Here is a 21751-nt window from a genome sequence, read left to right as displayed (position 1 = left end):
ACCCATCTGTCTATCGCCTCCTTTGAATTCCATGCTGTCACAGTTACTAGCCCTTTCAAGCTTAACATCCTTATCATTTATCGCCCTCCAGGTTCCTCGGAGAGTTCATCAATGAGCTTGATGCCTTGATAAGCTCCTTTCCTGAGGACGGCTCACCTCTCACAGTTCTGGGCGACTTTAACCTCCCCACGTCTACCTTTGACTCTTTCCTCTCTGCCTCCTTCTTTCCACTCCTCTCCTCTTTTGACCTCACCCTCTCACCTTCCCCCCTACTCACAAGGCAGGCAATACGCTCGACCTCATCTTTACTAGATGCTGTTCTTCCACTAACCTCATTGCAACTCCCCTCCAAGTCTCCGACCACTGCCTTGTATCCTTTTCCCTCTCGCTCTCATCCAACACCTCCCACACTGCCCCTACTCGGATGGTATCGCGCCGTCCCAACCTTCGCTCTCTCTCCCCCGCTACTCTCTCCTCTTCCATCCTATCATCTCTTCCCTCCGCTCAAACCTTCTCCCACCTATCTCCTGATTCTGCCTCCTCAACCCTCCTCTCCTCCCTCTCTGCATCCCTTGACTCTCTATGTCCCCTATCCTCCAGGCCGGCTCGGTCCTCCCCTCCCGCTCCGTGGCTCGATGACTCATTGCGAGCTCACAGAACAGGGCTCCGGGCAGCCGAGCGGAAATGGAGGAAAACTCGCCTCCCTGCGGACCTGGCATCCTTTCACTCCCTCCTCTCTACATTTTCCTCCTCTGTCTCTGCTGCTAAAGCCACTTTCTACCACGCTAAATTCCAAGCATCTGCCTCTAACCCTAGGAAGCTCTTTGCCACCTTCTCCTCCCTCCTGAATTCTCCGCCCCCTCCCCCCCTCCTCCCTCTCTGCAGATGACTTCGTCAACCATTTTGAAAAGAAGGTCGACGACATCCGATCCTCGTTTGCTAAGTCAAACGACACCGCTGGTTCTGCTCACACTGCCCTACCCTGTGCTCTGACCTCTTTCTCCCCTCTCTCTCCAGATGAAATCTCGCATCTTGTGACGGCCGGCCGCCCAACAACCTGCCCGCTTGACCCTATCCCCTCCTCTCTTCTCCAGACCATTTCCAGAGACCTTCTCCCTTACCTCACCTCGCTCATCAACTCATCCCTGACCGCTGGCTACGTCCCTTCCGTCTTCAAGAGAGCGAGAGTTGCACCCCTTCTGAAAAAACCTACACTCGATCCCTCCGATGTCAACAATTACAGACCAGTATCCCTTCTTTCTTTTCTCTCCAAAACTCTTGAACGTGCCGTCCTTGGCCAGCTCTCCCGCTATCTCTCTCTGAATGACCTTCTTGATCCAAATCAGTCAGGTTTCAAGACTAGTCATTCAACTGAGACTGCTCTCCTCTGTATCACGGAGGCGCTCCGCACTGCTAAAGCTAACTCTCTCTCCTCTGCTCTCACCCTTCTAGATCTATCGGCTGCCTTCGATACTGTGAACCATCAGATCCTCCTCTCCACCCTCTCCGAGTTGGGCATCTCCGGCGCGGCCCACGCTTGGATTGCGTCCTACCTGACAGGTCGCTCCTACCAGGTGGCGTGGCGAGAATCTGTCTCCTCACCACGCGCTCTCACCACTGGTGTCCCCCAGGGCTCTGTTCTTGGCCCTCTCCTATTCTCGCTATACACCAAGTCACTTGGCTCTGTCATAACCTCACATGGTCTCTCTTATCATTGCTATGCAGACGACACACAATTAATCTTCTCCTTTCCCCCTTCTGATGACCAGGTGGCGAATCGCATCTCTGCATGTCTGGCAGACATATCAGTGTGGATGACGGACCACCACCTCAAGCTGAACCTCGGCAAGACGGAGCTGCTCTTCCTCCCGGGGAAGGACTGCCCGTTCCATGATCTCGCCATCACGGTTGACAACTCCATTGTGTCCTCCTCCCAGAGCGCCAAGAACCTTGGCGTGATCCTGGACAACACCCTGTCGTTCTCAACCAACATCAAGGCGGTGGCCCGTTCCTGTAGGTTCATGCTCTACAACATCCGCAGAGTACGACCCTGCCTCACACAGGAAGCGGCGCAGGTCCTAATCCAGGCACTTGTCATCTCCCGTCTGGATTACTGCAACTCGCTGTTGGCTGGGCTCCCTGCCTGTGCCATTAAACCCCTTCAACTCATCCAGAACGCCGCAGCCCGTCTGGTGTTCAACCTTCCCAAGTTCTCTCACGTCACCCCGCTCCTCCGCTCTCTCCACTGGCTTCCAGTTGAAGCTCGCATCCGCTACAAGACCATGGTGCTTGCCTACGGAGCTGTGAGGGGAACGGCACCTCAGTACATCCAGGCTCTGATCAGGCCCTACACCCAAACAAGGGCACTGCGTTCATCCACCTCTGGCCTGCTCGCCTCCCTACCACTGAGGAAGTACAGCTCCCGCTCAGCCCAGTCAAAACTGTTCGCTGCCCTGGCCCCCCAATGGTGGAACAAACTCCCTCACGACGCCAGGACAGCGGAGTCAATCACCACCTTCCGGAGACACCTGAAACCCCACCTCTTTAAGGAATACCTAGGATAGGATAAGTAATCCCTCTCACCCCCCCCTAAGTTTTAGATGCACTATTGTTAAGTGACTGTCCCACTGGATGTCATAAGGTGAATGCACCAATTTGTAAGTCGCTCTGGATAAGAGCGTCTGCTAAATGACTTAAATGTAAATGTAAATGTCTGTATCATAATTCCAGTGGGTCAGAAGTTTACATACACTATTACTACTGTGCCTTTAAACAGCTTGGAAAATTCCAGAAAAGGATGTCATGGCTTTAGAAGCTTTTGATAGGCTAATTGACACCATTTGAGTCAATTGGAGGTGTACCTGTGGATGAATTTCAAGGCCTACCTTCAAACTCAGTGCCTCTTTGCTTGACATCATGGGAAAATCAAAAGAAATCAGCCAAGACCTCAGAAAAAAACATTGTAGACCTCCACAAGTCTGGTTCATCCTTGGGAACAATTGTCAAACAACACAAGGTACCACGTTCATCTGTACAAACAATAGTACGCAAGTATAAATACCATGGGACCACGCAGCCGTCATACTGCTCAGGAAGGAGATGCGTTCGGTCTCCTAGAGATGAACGTACTTTGGTGAGCAAATGGAAAGGAATGAAGAGAGGGAAAGAGAGAGCGTGTGTGTGTGTGTGTGTGTGTGTGTGTGTGTGTGTGTGTGTGTGTGTGTGTGTGTGTGTGTGTGTGTGTGTGTGTGTGTGTGTGTGTGTGTGTGTGTGTGTGTGTGTGTGTGTGTGTGTGTGTGTGTGTGTGTGTGTGTGTGTGTGTGTGTGGTTGAAAAGCAATGGACAACAAAATACACAGAACAAATACTGACGTGTCAATATGAGCCTCAGAGGAATAAGACAATCCGCTTCTGGCACCTATACAAATCAATGGATTAGAGGTACTCATTATATATAGAACTTTCACACTATCAAATAATATGGATTGTAATCTCAAATTGAGAGGAAGCATTGAGAGAGGAGATGGTCTGAGACAAAGCGAATGAGAGAGATTGACTGAAATGTAGCGAGGAGTGGACAAGAGTGGGTATGCCACTGGACTAGGATGCACACACACACACACACACACACACACACACACACACACACACACACACACACACACACACACACACACACACACACACACACACACACACACACACACACACACACACACACACACACACACACACACACACAGTATGTGTTGACACAGAGGGAGAGTGTGAGTGTGTATTGAACGGCAGTGGTAAGCGAACCCTCCCCTCCCTCCATCTCTCCCTCTATCGGATATCAGTCCCTCCTCCTCTAATCATTTCCTTCCTTCTGGCCCTCTCTTCTTTCTAATGCAATTATCCATCATTCATCTCTTCCTCTCTCCTTCTCTTTACCTCTTGTTTTATGGTTACTTCATCCCTCTATCATTTGTACTCTTTGCTTGGATGGCAATGGCCTTTTGCTGCATCTTTATCTGAAGCTTCTCTTGTTGTTTCTTCTTTTGTTGGTTCTCACCTTCTGCTCTTTTGTTCTGATCAATTTACACCCTCAAATAGTGAAACAAAATATCACTCATCCATGTATGTCACTCTCCAAATCCTAAAGGAACTTTCCTATGGTAAATATAAATGTCTATTACGTCTAACCTTTATGAACAGAATTCAATTATCATTTTCAAGCAAATGCACAGTGGAGCATCCACCTGCTCTATAGCCTCTCTGGATCTGGCCCAAATCTTTGGACACTGTTGGAGTCAACAACAACAGATCAGATCTAAGATCACCTCTCCCTCCCTTAGCTTTGATCTGAACCTTTATGAGCAGAACAAGATGACAGGCCTGGGACCAGCTATTTAGCTGACCATAAGATGTAGTTAGACATACAATAACAAGCACCAGTCAGAAACAGAAAACCCTCTAATATGTGGTCCTCAACCTGTGGGCTGAAATGTAGCAAACCAATTTTGGGACCTATGCTGTAAACAAAACCAACACCACAGGCTAGGACACAGTCTTAAGATACACTTCAGAAGGAATCAGCTGTGTGCGTTCCTCCAGTGCCCACAGTTGGGAAGCACTCCACTCCTCTAATCTATGCACTGTATATAATCACATGTACTGTATAAGCCATTGACTGCCTTGGGCACTTCCCCTCAAAGAGGTGCTTTGTCTCTCTGCCAGTTCACCTTGATAACACACACACACACCTTGTTCTGCGCCAGACGTTCTCTTAATGAACAGAATGGGAACAGTGTTAATTTGTTGACAACCTTCAACCCACCTGTACTTTCCCTGGTCTCTCTTCCTTCCATCTTGCTCAATCTTCCTCTATCCATCTCTCTGTTTCTCTCTGTCTCTCTCACTCTCTGTCGCTCTCTCTCTCTCTCTCTCTCTCTGTCTCTCTCTGTCTCTCTAATGTGCAAGTTTTTTGATCTCTTCTGAAATGAAAGAATACACATATCTCAGATTCTGTTTATGAGAAGTACACTTACAGTATATACATTTAATGCAATGTAACTCGATAAAATTCAGTAATGTAAGATAGGTAATAGGTTAGTGATATAGGAATAAGCCTGTGACGCCAGTGTTTGGTCACTCTCATATGGACCCTATATGAACTCAGTATGTTGAGGATATCCTTTGAATTACGATTTTCATCCTAAAAGAAGACCGTTAATCTGATGGGAAGATGTGGGTGTTTATAGACTGGGCTAGTGTGTGGCGGTAGGAAGGAGGTTTGTTGATTTCTGGTTCTGCCAAGGAAATAAAGGAAAAGGAAGATAGCATGTATTTTCTTACCTCCTGTTAGGTCTTTAGAAAAGTTGAGTGGAGAGAGAAAATAAATCAAACGGAGCATTTTCACAGTAACAGGCGTATTGGCAGACAACCACCTTTCCCCGCAAATTTGCGAACTCCGCTTCCTACCCTGCGCTCAGAGATCTTCCGGAAACAGATGGTTGCCGGAATGTCCTCGAGCAAAGTTCTACACAACTTGCTAGCCAAGAGGCGCGTGACAAGGGGTGCGCGCATCTCTGACAACTTCTGCTATTTTCTATCGTCGTCCTCTTGGCATGAAAAACTGATAACAGTCGTTAAAATATATCTTGAAGTGTAAGTGCAAAACAGACAAATGAGACGGAAGATAAAGTAGGGCCTATTCGGTGCTAAAGGCTATTTATCTCTACGATGGAATATACGTGGCCCACATATGTCATAGGAAAATGTTAGAATGACAAGAACTGCCTACAAAGTTCAAAAAGTGATGCAGTCTTGAGTATTTTAGGAATCTGCAACGTGAACTCGATCTGGCGCTGACCAAAAGCAAGGTGCTGACCTGACGCTGTCCATGGTGCTGAAATAGCTAACGCCGGGCACGGTCATTCCGCGTTCAATGAAACTCATATATAGCAACATTGGCTATAGGCCTAATATGAATAGGATATTGTAGGCTGCACATTTTGAATCCCATAGGCCTAGGCCATGACTATATGAGAACCGTATCCAACAGTTTCGATTTGGCCTATGAGGGAGTAGTGGGACGACAGAGGCCTAAACGAGAAGCAGAATGTTGGAACCACCTCTTTTAATGGATTTACAGACTCATTTCCAATTAGCCCGTTGTAATCCACAGCTCATCCCTGTTTTACGCCCCGCTTATCCCAACACCCGATACTTTGATCTGGACTTAGCGGGCCTGACGCTCCTGCCCTTTGTTAAAGACTTCGCCGGGACTAATCTCAGTGGCCCGGTGGAACCTTGACCACCCACTCCCCGGCCTTGGGTTTGGTTCGTCACCGCCACGGACAAACAACGTTTCCCGGGGAAAGACCTTGATCGTTTCATCAAACAGTGTGCGCCGTCGACTTCTCTCTCATCCTAACATGGATGGAGGGGGCACCGCCATCAAGAAAATGATCTATAAACAGCGCAGGCCAATAGTCAAATGGGTAATGAGATACTTTATTTAAACTTCAGAAGCATGCGCTGAAAACTAAAATAAACTAAATAAGTGGGAGAGGATTTTGCATATGGCTATTGTTGATTATGGATGGATGTATGGAAAGTTTTTTTTCTCTCCCTCTGAAGACAGATGTGATAAGGGAAGGGGTTAGGCTACAATGTCTCAGCAGCTAACAATGATCTTAATGGGAGTCTACGTTTGTCATCATTGTATCATTAATAACGGCACGCCAATTTAACAACACTTCAACCAAAGAGAATGGGGAGAGCTAATACGGAGGCGTATACATCAATCGTTTTGCATATATTTAGTCGGAAGGGTACAGAAAATGATACGCACAGACGAGTAAACTCAATCGGATGAAGATAAAAACGGTGTCACTGGCTCTTATTGCAAAGCAATATACAACACAAGACACTCTCACAAGCACTCAAACTCAAACAGAGAGAAGGAGAAGGAGAGAGAAGGGGGAGAGAGAGTGAGAGAGCCACACAGTGGCACCTCTCACCCCCAACCCTCCATCCTTCCTCTATCTCTCGCTCTCTCTCTCCTCTCTTTCCCTGTAAAAAAAACGGCAAGCAGCCGTGACTCGCAGGGCCGCACATAGCTGATCAATATTCGATTTAGTTGCTAATTTAGGGCCTTTCTATACCTGTCATCCCGTGATGTATGAGTCCTAACCCGAGGTCGCCGCGGAAAAGAAGAAGGAAAAATAAGAAGAAGAAAAAATCAAACACCAGTCAACTTTTCACTTAACAATAGAGCGACTTGAATATTATTTATGGGCGAAAGGCTCACTTTATGGGTGAATTGCTCCTATAGCTGGCGGAATGATGAAGCGCCTTGTAAGTACATGCCACACAGGCATTGACACAGGCGTAAACAGACACACAGGGGACAAAACATGTAAACATGTGAAAACATGCTGTTTTGTATAACGCCTGCAAAGAGAGGAAGCATTGGCATCAGCACACATCAATTGAGTATCGATACACGGGATAACTAACTACACATGAGGTCACAGCTTGTGTTTTTTTTTATGTAAAGGGGATTTAGCTAGTACAACATCAGTGATGACATTTGGCCATTGTAAGTAAGTACATTATAACGTACTATAACATATGGATTGAAAACAAGCCTTATGGACTTTTACTGTTAGAGAGTTACATCCAGAGATAGATGATGTGCTTTCCTGAGAAGACACACACACACACACACACATCCCAATCCCTGCTTTATTTTTTATCAGTTAATGTCTTACCGATCGATCACTGTTCTAAGGATGTTATCAATAATTTCAAAGCTTGATTAACTTCAACGTTTCCACAACAATCCTCTACGTTTATACTCTCTCGAATTTTTAATTAACGCTTGCTTAATTAGTTCGAGATCGTTTAGGAGTAAGACGCTTTATTTTAGGGGGAGGGGTGAAAATGAACATAGAAATCTCGGCTGATAAATTGATATATTATCAGGAAATGTTGTAGGAATTTCTTGGCGGAACGAATCATAAACAGACATCCATCAAAATAAGGCAGCTAGAGATAAAATATGATTCTTTAGCAATATTATTGAATTATTTCATGCCTTTACAACCGTTTAAATGTTTTAGACTGGAATAATGAGGATACAGTCATAATGTACTTTAGTACCGCCTCTTCACAAATGCCAATTAAATTGCCTATTGCTAAATATTCTATCAAAGGGCACAATAAACAAAGACAGGCCACCAGAACACTATTTATCTCTCGAAGCCAAACAAATCATTTCAAACATCAGTAGGTCTGTTGTTGGGCAAGTATAGAGCACCTTTGATATGAAAGTACTGACTTTGTCTGTGGTGCAGTAAAGTCCCATTCCTCCTCATTGGATCTGTAAAGATAATCAAACATGATGCATCGACAATTTTAGATACAATTGCCACTTCCGTTGTTTTAGGGTCAGTGGAATGAGTCAAAGGTCACGGGGGTCAAGGTCTGGGTGATGTGCTGAAGGTAACCTATATTCCAGACAAAGAGGAAAGCTCTAACTCTGTATTAGTTTGGCATCAGACCTAAGACCTAATGGTGAATAAATTAATGCATGTTCTAATGCAATGCTAGTTCATAGAAGGCATTTCATTAGTATAATCACTTGAAGGATCAATGAGCTGGTATTAGCAACACTACTGTTGGCCAACCATCTCCTAAGAGATCTGTGGTGACTTTGTCACCTGCATAATACCTCGTGTTAACATTTCAGAACCATGGACAGCTATTATAGCTGTGTTCAGTTTCCAAACTTCAGCACTACAGGGCAATGGACTGGGACCATCAGCCATATTAGAATTTTTTTCCCTTTAGAATTGTAAATAGTCGCACCACCTAAGGGCTCTCTGAGACTTCTGGACAGACCAATGTCGAAATAACACACTATGATTAAACATGAGGTGAATAAAGTATACTAATTTATGTCAGTTGTTGTAGGTCCCTTATTAGAAGCTTAGGAAGCATTGACCGTGAGTCACTGGCTTTAGACTGCGATTTCAAATTATTCACACACATTCAATCATACAACACAAATGTGATTCTCTTTTACAGTATAGAAACAAACCATGATAGTGGATGGAGAATGGATCAACTTGACCTGTTTATAGCTCCCTCAGCTCAGTCCTATAGGATCCAGTTGTTTGGTGGAAGTGTGAGTGTGATTTCCCCAGACCCTGCTCTCCAGAGACGCCCCGCTCCCCTGCCATTTCTCTGAGCCCGGCTGGTTAAATGGACAGGTCATTCATTCCCTGCTGCCTTTCAATCTCCCCCCCCTAGATGGGCCCTCACTGCCTTAAAGGCCACATTTCCCTGCCCATTATCTACAAGTCACAGGGAATATCTCAGCGCACTGCAGAATGATAACCCAATCAACACCATTGTAATCATCATAACCCAATCAACACAGTCGGAATCATCATAACCCAATCAGCATCTCTATACCAACACCAGTGAGCTACAGATGTAGGATCTTAATTTCAGCCAGTTTGCTACTGCAGGAAAATAATCCTGCACCAACAGGAAATGTGAATTATTATGTGGATTAGAATTAATGGACATTTTACATATTTTTCATGAGGGGAAATCAAGTCTGAAATTTCTAAGTGAAATTTACAAACTTCAGAAGCCTTTTTGAACCTCAAATAAATTACAAGTTTTAAATGTCCTGCAACAGGGTGATCAAATTAAGATCCTACATCTGTAGAGGCATCATCTAAGTGAGTCAAATGAAATGGGTGCCACCTCCAAGAGCCTACATGACAGGCCATAGTGCTGTGTGCTGGGAATGAGAGATGATCAGAGTGTGCATTAAGACTTGTCTGTGTTGATGACGGTGGTCCTGACTGGGCCGGTTAACAGTGTTATTAATAATCCTATGATCTATGAGCTTGTCTGATGTCAGTCAGCCATTAGAGACTTGCCTCTATGTTCTCCACACCTCGTTTCCTTTACGTCGGTGTCGGCAACGGCCAAGAGGCCCGTTCACATAATTGTGCGTTAATAGGCAAAGAGTGGTGGGGGTGAGGAGAGGGGGAGGAGGGGGAGAGAGGGAAAGAAGGGTTTAAAAGGCAGGGTCATTATTTACAGGGATGATTAGGTGCCTTGACTGACCCATGCCATGCAGCTCACTCACCGGAGTCAAATGATGGACAGATAGACGGACCAGAGATAAAGAGATAGAGCGAGAGGGGGAGGAATTAGAGACTTAGTAAGAGAACAAGCTTGTGAAACAGGGAGACTGCAGACAGATAGGGAGGCCAAAAGAGAACAGAAGAAAATATGAAGAGAGTAGACAGAAACAAAAAGAGTGAGAGGAAAATAGAACAAGGTAGGGGTGCTCTGACAGGATGTCTAGTGGGCAGAGCAGTAGCCTACAGGGTAGGGGTGCTCTGACAGGATGTCTAGTGGGCAGAGCAGTAGCCTACAGGGTAGGGGTGCTCTGACAGGATGTCTAGTGGGCAGAGCAGTAGCCTACAGGGTAGGGGTGCTCTGACAGGATGTCTAGTGGGCAGAGCAGTAGCCTACAGGGTAGGGGTGCTCTGACAGGATGTCTAGTGGGCAGAGCAGTAGCCTACAGGGTAGGGGTGCTCTGACAGGATGTCTAGTGGGCAGAGCAGTACAGCCTAGTGGGCAGAGGGTAGGGGGGTGCTCTGACAGGATGTCTAGTGGGCAGAGCAGTAGCCTACAGGGTAGGGGTGCTCTGACAGGATGTCTAGTGGGCAGAGCAGTAGCCTAGTGGGCAGGGTAGGGGTGCTCTGACAGGATGTCTAGTGGGCAGAGCAGTAGCCTACAGGGTAGGGGTGCTCTGACAGGATGTCTAGTGGGCAGAGCAGTAGCCTACAGGGTAGGGGTGCTCTGACAGGATGTCTAGTGGGCAGAGCAGTAGCCTACAGGGTAGGGGTGCTGACAGGATGTCTGGGCAGACAGGGAGGGGTGCTCTGACAGGATGTCTAGTGGGCAGAGCAGTAGCCTACAGGGTAGGGGTGCTCTGACAGGATGTCTAGTGGGCAGAGCAGTAGCCTACAGGGTAGGGGTGCTCTGACAGGATGTCTAGTGGGCAGAGCAGTAGCCTACAGGGTAGGGGTGCTCTGACAGGATGTCTAGTGGGCAGAGCAGTAGCCTACAGGGTAGGGGTGCTATGTCTAGGAGGATGTCTAGGAGGCAGAGGCAGATGTCTAGGAGGATGTCTAGGAGCCTACAGGGTAGGGGTGCTCTGACAGGATGTCTAGTGGGCAGAGCAGTAGCCTACAGGGTAGGGGTGCTCTGACAGGAGGATGTCTAGTGGGCAGAGCAGTAGCTACAGGGTAGGGGTGCTATGTCAGGGTAGGGGTGCTCTGACAGGATGTCTAGTGGGCAGAGCAGTAGCCTACAGGGTAGGGGTGCTCTGACAGGATGTCTAGTGGGCAGAGCAGTAGCCTACAGGGTAGGGGTGACAGGATGTCTGGGCAGAGCAGTAGCCTACAGGGTGTCTAGGAGGATGTCTAGGAGGCAGAGCGGTAGCCTACAGGGTAGGGGTGCTCTGACAGGATGTCTAGTGGGCAGAGCAGTAGCCTACAGGGTAGGGGTGCTCTGACAGGATGTCTAGTGGGCAGAGCAGTAGCCTACAGGGTAGGGGTGCTATGTCTAGGAGGATGTCTAGGAGGCAGAGCAGTAGCCTACAGGGTAGGGGTGCTATGTCTAGGAGGATGTCTAGGAGGCAGAGCGGTAGCCTACAGGGTAGGGGTGCTATGTCTAGGAGGATGTCTAGGAGGAGGCAGAGTGGTAGGAGGCAGAGTGGTAGCCTACAGGGTAGGGGTGCTATGTCTAGGAGGATGTCTAGGAGGCAGAGTGGTAGCCTACAGGGTAGGGGTGCTATGTCTATGAGGATGTCTAGGAGGCAGAGTGGTAGCCTACAGGGTAGGGGTGCTATGTCTAGGAGGATGTCTAGGAGGCAGAGCGGTAGCCTACAGGGTAGGGGTGCTATGTCTAGGAGGATGTCTAGGAGGCAGAGCGGTAGCCTACAGGGTAGGGGTGCTATGTCTAGGAGGATGTCTAGGAGGCAGAGCGGTAGCCTACAGACAGAGTCAAGTGAAGAGGACATTTTAAAGGGCCTAATCGGAGCGGAATGAGCCATGAGAGGAGGGAGGAACTAACGAACACTGACTAGCAGGTCTCCCCTGACCTCTCTCCAACTCCCTCTCTCCCACCTCTACTCCCCCCCCCTTCATTTCCTCACTTCCTTCCTCCCCGTCCATCCTCCACTCTTTCTTTCCCTTCCATCTACAAACAAAGTTGCCCAGTGTTGACTGGACTCTGGAGGCTTCAACAGGACGGTGGGGGAGAGAGAGAAAGAGAATGAAAGAAAGACGGGGAGGAGATTGAAGCAATTCTAATTTAAATAAACCCTTTGGCAGACTGAAACTGGCAGCAAGCTTCCCCTCCACGCGCCAGTGAAAGAAAGAGGAAAAGGGAAAAGAGGGAGGGCAAAAGGAAAGGAGAGATAGATAGATGGATATAGAGATGTCTCCATGTTGGTTTGGTTATCCGCATGGGAGAGCTAGGGGCGGGGGACGGGGGTCGAAGGGAATAGGCTAAAGTGGAAAAAGATAGGAAGGTATATAGAGGGGAAAGAGGTGGGACAGGTAGAAATAATGGGTCCCAAAGAGAAAGGATAACGGAGAAGATAGAGGAAGTAAAGAGGTGGGGGGAAGAGAAGATAGCTGGGAAAAGTTAGGCGTTAAGGAGAGAACTCACTGTGTGTGCATGTGTGCGTGAGAGAGCTGGGAAAAGTTAGGCGTTAAGGAGAGAACTCACTGTGTGTGCATGTGTGCGTGAGAGAGCTGGGAAAAGTTAGGAGTTAAGGAGAGAACTCACTGTGTGTGCATGTGTGCGTGAGAGAGCTGGGAAAAGTTAGGCGTTAAGGAGAGAACTCACTGTGTGTGCATGTGTGCGTGGGAGAGAGAGAGATTGGGAAATAAGGGACAACGGCATGAGGTCATCCATTGGGAGACCTCCAATCCTGCTCCCTGTTTCAACCACACACACATTCAAACAGGGTCTCTCAGTGGTGGGCCGATCAGTCTAATTTAATCAAAAGTGGGCTTAAGTTTTTTGGCTTGTTCCCAGGACATAATGCTAGTCAGTCAGATTGTCTCCCCCTGCCCCAGCACAGCAGTGGCCCTACCTCTCTATCTCTCACTGGGCCACATATCAACCACCTGGAAAGATGGTTCAGTACAGCAACTAGGCTGAACAATCATTAAAGTCTCACTTTCGAATGCCTGAGAGTAAGGACTGTTGGACAGTGATATCCTAAGGATTTATTTGTTCATGAAAAGTTTGTGGTTCAGAAAAAAACAGTCTGTTCAGTCATAAACAGTAATAAAAGAAAAACAGATGGAAAGAAGGCAAATGCCTTACAGCCTCACAGACATACAGTCTATTTTAAAACTATGAATGTAGTCTGTAGAAACCCAGAACTAAAGCATCCTGTTACCCTGTATTACATGAAGTATGGACTATCACCGAGCTCCATAAGAGGCACCAATCGAAGAAACAGGTCCTAAGACATGCATGTAGACAAAAATGACAAGATGCGATTACACAGTCCCGGAATAAAGGAGCATGTGCACATTGCGAGACACGCGAGTCTGTTAGTGTATATGCAAGGTATGTGGAGAGAGAGATCACCCCCTCCTTTCTTCAAACACACACACACACCGAGAACTGGCTCTGGCTTCGGCGGCGCTGGAGTGGAGCGGAGACGAGGGGAGAACCATAAATCTTCATATAGCGGCTGTTTTGATTAATGCAGCCGAGTCGAGCTAGGGGGCTGGACCTATCCCATTACGGCCTAATGGAAGATGGAGCGGCGCTGTCTCCACCACTAGGCCCCTGTCATTTGTTCCACTTTGCAGTCCATTTGGCCGAGAGACTACAAGCCACTCCATCAAAAATATTTTCAGAGTTAATTTCCGCCCGCTTAATTCGCCTTGATTCGGATTGCGTATCGAATGGCAGGATCGATTTTCGCCTCGCGTCTAAATTAAATAAAAGAGGGGGGTATACTTTAAGTCTGCGTTTTCTTGCTTTTCTCTTTTCCATTTCATTCTTCCACCCATTTTTCCAACCATCCTTTACTGTTGGTAATCCTCATTCCCCCCCATGCATCTCATTTCCCACCTCTCTCTTAGATTTTGATATGTTTGGGGAGGAGGAGGAGAAGGAGGGAGAGTGGGCACAGATTCTTGGGTGTAGTTACAGATGAAGGCAGACCTATTGAAAGACAAGTAGTTTAGGTTGATAGATTTATGGATTTGTCATAAATTATAAACGGACACAAATAAAGACACTCGTTTTGGGTAGCCTATGGGGTTAGTAGCATGATCCCACACTGAGAGTAGCATCATGAAATGGGTTGATCTTCGGTTAAATGTAGGCAGGTAGCTTATTATTAATAATACATAATAGCATAATGCAAAAAAGAAAAATTACAAACAGATACAATTTTAGGCAAATGATAGGCGAATAGTAGCCTAAACAAGACAAACACAAAGTGGGAAATGTGTAAAGAGAATGGATGGAACAGGATGGTGGGGTATATTAGGGGCATCGGGGTGTTGAAGCGGCGAAAATAATAGGGGGAAAAGTACAAAAAAAGACATGAAAAAAGGTAAAGAGCGCAGTGACAAATTGGTCGAGTGTGTCGCGAATTCCCTTTCAGATTTAAAGCTGCGTGTAGCCTATCGTCATATCTTTCCAGAGTCATTTATTTTCTCATTTCTCCTTCAGTCTCTTTCCCTCAGTCTTTCTCTCAGCCCCCACACAGGCTCCAGTCACGTGCGATTGAGGAGGGGGAAAGTCAATACAAGTCTCCAGCGCCAACTGTTTCCCCCCCATCGGCCTCGAGCGTATCTAGCACTCTCTTCCCGGCTTCGCCTTTTATTTGTTTATTCGTAAAAGTTTCTTTGTTTCTCCTTGTTTCCTTCCCGTCCTCTTTCTCTCTTCTGTCTCTCAACATTTCCCTTTCTATCACATTGCTTCATTTATTCTCCTCAGCAGTCAACATTTAGATATTGATTTGATTCTTCCTCCTTCTCAACTGTTCACACTGAAATGAATGATTAGCCTAAATCTATCTCGAGTCCAGAGGGGAAGTTCTTTAGAAATATGAACACAGGCATAGACATACATGGGGGTCACAGTTGATAAGGCCTCTGCTTAGCCCACCCTGAGGGGGTAAGACATGTCCAGATAGGAGGACTGATGACCAATGTCTCTACTAGTGATATGACCAGCGCACTCAACCCATCCCGATATCTGTGTCTCTATTTCAGACCCCACATCTGTTATTGTATGATCTTTAAGAAAAACTGCCTGAGCACAGAATAATGAAATCAAAACACAACACACACAGTCAACAACCCTCTGGTAAGAAACACACCGTGTCAATATTAATCACACTGACAGAAAGTCGAAATATGGCATCTGCCACACGCCATCTTCCCTCTCTCCTGTCTTTCTTTGTGGAGGAAGGAGAGATGGAGGGAAAGGCAGAGAGGGGGAGGTTTGGGGTGAGAGAGGAACGGGAAGGTGCTTTCAATGGAGGAGTTGGAGGGTCAGTGGAGAAGAGGGGAATTTGAAAGTGAAGGTATATGAGGTATAGGCCTAATGATGTATAAATGGTCTAGTTGCCTTGGTAATGTTTAATGTGCAGGTTTGAGTTACAGTGGGGAGAACAAGTATTTGATACACTGCTGATTTTGCAGGCTTTCCTACTTACAAAGCATGTAGAGGTCTCTAATTTTTATCATAGGTACACTTCAACTGTGAGAAACGGAATCTAAAACAAAAATCCAGTTTATCACATTGTATGATTTTTAAGTAATTAATTTGCATTTTATTGCATGACATAAGTATTTGATCACCTACCAACCAGTAAGAATTCCGGCTCTCACAGACCTGTTAGTTTTTCTTTAAGAATCCCTCCTGTTCTCCACTCATTACCTGTATTAACTGCACCTGTTTGAACTCGTTACTTGTATAAAAGACACCTGTCCACACACTCAATCAAACAGACTCCAACCTCTCCACAATGGCCAGGACCAGAGAGGTGTGTAAGGACATCTAGGATAAAATTGTAGACCTGCACAAGTCTGAGAAGGCAACAACTGTTGATGCAATTGTCATAAGGTGAATGTACCAATTTGTAAGTCGCTCTGGATAAGAGCGTCTGCTAAATGACTTAAATGTAAATGTAAATGCAATTATTAGAAAATGGAAGAAGTTCAAGATGACGGTCAATCACCCCTGGTCTGGGGCTCCATGCAAGATCTCACCTCGTGTGGCATCAATGATCATGAGGAAGGTAAGGGATCAGCCCAGAACTACATGGCAGGACCTGGTCAATGACCTGAAGAGAGCTGGGACCACAGTCTCAAAGAAAACCATTAGTAACCCACTACGCCGTCATGAATTAAAATCCTGCAGCACACGCAAGGTCCCCCTGCTCAAGCCAGCACATGTCCAGGCCCATCTGAAGTCTGCCAATGACCATCTGGATGATCCAGAGGAGGAATGGGAAAAGGTCATGTGGTCTGATGAGACCAAAATTGAGCTTTTTGGTCTAAACTCCACTCGCCGTGTTTGGAGGAAGAAGAACCCCAAGAACACCATCCCAACCATGAAGCATGGAGGTGGAAACATCATTATTTGGGGATGCTTTTCTGCAAAGGGGACAGGACGACTGCACCATATTAAGGGCCGGATGGATCGGGCCATGTATCGTGAGATCTTGGCCAACAACCTCCTTCCCTCAGTAAGAGAATTGAAGATGGGTCGTGGCTGGGTCTTCCAGCATGACAACGACCCGAAACACACAGCCAGGGCAACTAAGGAGTGGCTCCGTAAGAAGCATCTCAAGGTGCTGGAGTGGCCTAGCCAGTCTCCAGACCTGAACCCAATAGAAAATCTTTGGAGGGAGCTGAAAGTCCGTATTGCCCAGCAACAGCCCCGAAACCTGAAGGATCTGGAGAAGGTTTTGTATGGAGGAGTGGGTCAAAATCCCTGCTGCAGTGTGTGCAAACCTGGTCAAGAACTACAGGAAACGTATGATCTCTGTAATTGCAAACAAAGGTTTCTGTACCAAATATTAAGTTCTGCTTTTCTGATGTATCAAATACTTATGTCATGCAATAAAGTGCTAATTAATGACTTAAAAATCATACAATGTGATTTTCTGGACTTTTGAAAACCTGCAAAATCGGCAGTGTATCAAATACTTGTTCTCCCCACTGTAATTCAGTAGGAAATGCCTCAACATAATGATAATGGCATCCAAACTATGGCTAATAGTGTAAAAAGCATGGAGGGAAAATGACCACAACACAGTAAATAAATGTATTTATTGGTTTACGTGGAAATCTCTTTAAGAAATGAAGTGATTGAAGGTCAAGGTCTGAGGTTCAACCAGTCTCTGAAATTGAGATCCGAAGCCTGTCCGTCTAGAGGGTTAGAATGACACCAGGATCTACACATTGTCAGGTATCACACTTGTCAGAGCTCAAACAATATAGAACACATTCTCTGTCCCTCTACATTTCATCAGTCTTCCTGTTTCCCATGCTGCCCCAAATACATCCACTATCCTCTATTTATCCCTCAATCCTCTCCAATCTGCCTCCTCCAACTTCCCCTCTCTCTTTCTCCCTTCTTCTTTGGCTACGGTGGTCACTTCTGTTGCCGCTCCTCCTTGCTCCTTTCCTCTACCCTCCTTTCTGCCCCTCTCTGTCCCCCTCCTCCCTCTCCCCTGTGATGAATGAGTCTGTCTGCTGGGTGCAGTTCATATTTACTGAGCAGGGGAGCGCACACTGTCAGTCTCTCTCAACATCCACATTTCTATCCCTCCCTACACAGACAGAGGGAGCAAAAGGTTACATGGGGATGGAAGAGGAGGGAGGCCACGGTCAGAGAGCCCGACAGCAGCGGCCGCGACAGATGCTAGCTGGATGGTACAGCGGGACAAGCCCATAATCAAGCCAAGGGAAAGTGGTTAGCAGTTCCTGTTAGCGATAGCCCTGGAAGTCCTCACTACATACAATACATGTCCTGACTAGGAAAACCTCTTGTGTAGTTGATTCTACCAGTTGTGTGGGTGATTCTACCAGTTGTGTGGTTGATTCTACCAGTTGTGTGGTTGATTCTACCAGTTGTGTGGGTGATTCTACCAGTTGTGTGGTTGATTCTACCAGTTGTGTAGTTGATTCTACCAGTTGTGTGGGTGATTCTACCAGTTGTGTGGTTGATTCTACCAGTTGTGTGGTTGATTCTACCAGTTGTGTGGGTGATTCTACCAGTTGTGTGGGTGATTCTACCAGTTGTGTGGGTGATTCTACCAGTTGTGTGGTTGATTCTACCAGTTGTGTGGTTGATTCTACCAGTTGTGTGGTTGATTCTATCAGTTGTGTGTTTGAATCTTTTATGGTGCAAAAAACATTCACCTGATGTTACCAGAATATTCCCAGAACACATTACATCTGTTCTTTAAAAGTTCCCATAATAATGTTTTGGGTAATTAAAAAAAACAAAAAACATTTTGTTATCATCTTAACATTAGATAAAACCATAACTTGAACTTAATGGGAATGTTCTGGGACCTAAATGAGAAATTCAGTGTTTTCCATGGGCCCAAGCTCATAAAAACATGCCTCCTTAAAAACAATTTTCAGCAATTCTACTAATTTTGCCATGGGATGGAGTGAAATCTTCTCAGTTTTAAAGGTAGACTCAGAGATATGACGTAGATGCAGAAAGTAAACAGCATTGTGGGTCTGTGTGCCCTCCATGCCCAGATGGTATTCAGCCTTGATTACTTCAACTTTAGATAAACTGGCTAGATTAATTTACCATGTAAAAATTGTTCGATGACATGACTAATTGAGTGACTGTCAGTGATTGACATAACAAGACGAAAACTGCTGAGGCACAACCAAATTTCAAAATGAAACCTTGTGTACTATTCTAACTCTCAACCGTAAGTTGAGAGCCCAGAGGGAGTTCCTAATAAATGTAAAAATATATAGGCTATAAATATATATATATTTTACTCTGAAATGTTGCGATCCACCATTAACATATCAGTGGTCCACTTTGGGTCGCGACCCCACTTACATTCCCACGTTGTTCACCAGCCTCTTCATAGCACTCTTTACCAAACAATTGAGTTGTTTTTTTTCTTCTTCTTTTGTGTAAACCAATAGTTTTAGGCGTCTTTGGACTTGTGAGAGAGTGAAGCAAAATAACTATTACCAGCTGCAGCCTATACCAAAGCCCCCCCAAAATACCCAGTTTCATCTACGCCTACACACCAGCGCCTCTCTCCAGAGTCTAACGGGATGTTTTGACCCGTATTCTGACCCCTTCATGAATGAGAGGAGTGGATGCGGACCTGGTGGAGCCCAAAGGGACGGGCCGAGAGCAGCTCCAAAGCCCCCATAGAGCCACCCTCTCTTCCCACACACTGACCTCCAGGGCCAATGAGAGCCAAAACCACCGTACCGCGACGACACCGGTGACACCGAAGCACCAACACGTACAATGTGTTCCTCTGCCAAATTGACAAAAATATAGACAGTAAATACGAGGAAAATTGGATACCTCAAATTACATCACCGAAAGAAAATCCCCCCCAACTGGACTTTTATAGGATCCAATATGAGGTAATTCAATTTTCAGACTGCAACCTAAAAGACTACCAACTGTCTGTCAGGGGGACAGATTGAAAACGCTTTTGCCGTTTGTCTTTGGGATGTCGAAGGCTAAATAAATGTTTGGTTTCATGTTTCGATTTGTTGATGATTTGCAGTAGTATCCGCAATACTACCATCTATATTGTACTGATGAAATATAATGTCATTGCAGAGTCAGACATTCATAGAGTATACTGGAGCACCATAAATACAATGTATTTGAGGCTGGAGAAAGATAATGGATGGAAAATAAGAGCCATAGAGAGAAAAAATATATTATTGAAGGGAGGGAAGAGATGCATCATGCCATAATTATGTGAATATTATAGAAAATAGGACAGAATGTAGGAGAGAGAGGTTTGTCATTGGACACAATGACTGGTTCCAAAACAGGAAACACAAAAGCATTGGCTGTGTTGTCTCTCTCTACAGGTTCTAAAAGTAGTTTTAGATGTGAGAAAACTGTGCTAAATAAAAGGGGTGTATTCCACTTGTGGCATGTAACACTGATCAACCTTATAGATACAAGAATACATGTAATACTGATCAACACTATAGATACAAGAAAACATGTAACACTGATCAACATTATAGATACAAGAATACATGTAACACTGATCAACATTATAGATACAAGAATACATGTAACACTGATCAACATTATAGATACAAGAATACATGTAACACTGATCAACATTATAGATACAAGAATACATGTAACACTGATCAACACTATAGATACAATAATACATGTAACACTGATCAACATTATAGATACAAGAATACATGTAAAACTGATCAACACTATAGATACAAGAATACATGTAACACTGATCAACACTATAGATACAAGAATACATGTAACACTGGTCAACATTATAGATACAAGAATGCATGTAACACTGATCAACATTATAGATACAAGAAAACATGTAACACTGGTCAACATAGATACAAGAATACATGTAACACTGATCAACATTATAGATACAAGAATACATGTAAAACTGATCAACACTATAGATACAAGAATACATGTAACACTGATCAACATTATAGATACAAGAAAACATGTAACACTGGTCAACATTATAGATACAAGAATACATGTAAAACTGGTCAACATTATAGATACAAGAATACATGTAACACTGGTCAACACTATAGATACAATAATACATGTAACACTGGTCAACATTATAGATACAAGAATACATGTAACACTGGTCAACATTATAGATACAAGAATACATGTAAAACTGGTCAACATTATAGATACAAGAAAACATGTAACACTGGTCAACATTATAGATACAAGAATACATGTAACACTGGTCAACATTATAGATACAAGAATACATGTAAAACTGGTCAACATTATAGATACAAGAAAACATGTAACACTGGTCAACATTATAGATACAAGAAAACATGTAATACTGGTCAACACTATAGATACAAGAAAACATGTAACACTGGTCAACATTATAGACACAAGAAAACATGTAACACTGGTCAACATTATAGATACAAGAATACATGTAAAACTGATCAACACTATAGATACAAGAATACATGTAATACTGATCAACATTATAGATACAAGAATACATGTAACACTGATCAACACTATAGATACAAGAATACATGTAACACTGATCAACCTTATAGATACAAGAATACATGTAACACTGATCAACATTATAGATACAAGAATACATGTAACACTGATCAACACTATAGATACAAGAAAACATGTAACACTGGTCAACATTATAGACACAAGAAAACATGTAACACTGGTCAACATTATAGACACAAGAAAACATGTAACACTGGTCAACACTATAGATACAAGAAAACATGTAACACTGGTCAACACTATAGATACAATAATAGATTATCAAATGGAATAGAGACCTTCTGATTCGGACATTCTGTGTTAAGTCTGTTCACTGCCGTCTCTAGCTTGTGCCATCTAACAGCACTCAAGCTCTTCCT

Source organism: Oncorhynchus gorbuscha, linkage group LG19 (assembly GCF_021184085.1).
Source record: "Oncorhynchus gorbuscha isolate QuinsamMale2020 ecotype Even-year linkage group LG19, OgorEven_v1.0, whole genome shotgun sequence".
Taxonomy (NCBI): domain Eukaryota; kingdom Metazoa; phylum Chordata; class Actinopteri; order Salmoniformes; family Salmonidae; genus Oncorhynchus; species Oncorhynchus gorbuscha.
The sequence above is the reverse complement of the archived record's forward strand: the minus strand, read 5'-3'. Positions refer to the sequence as shown.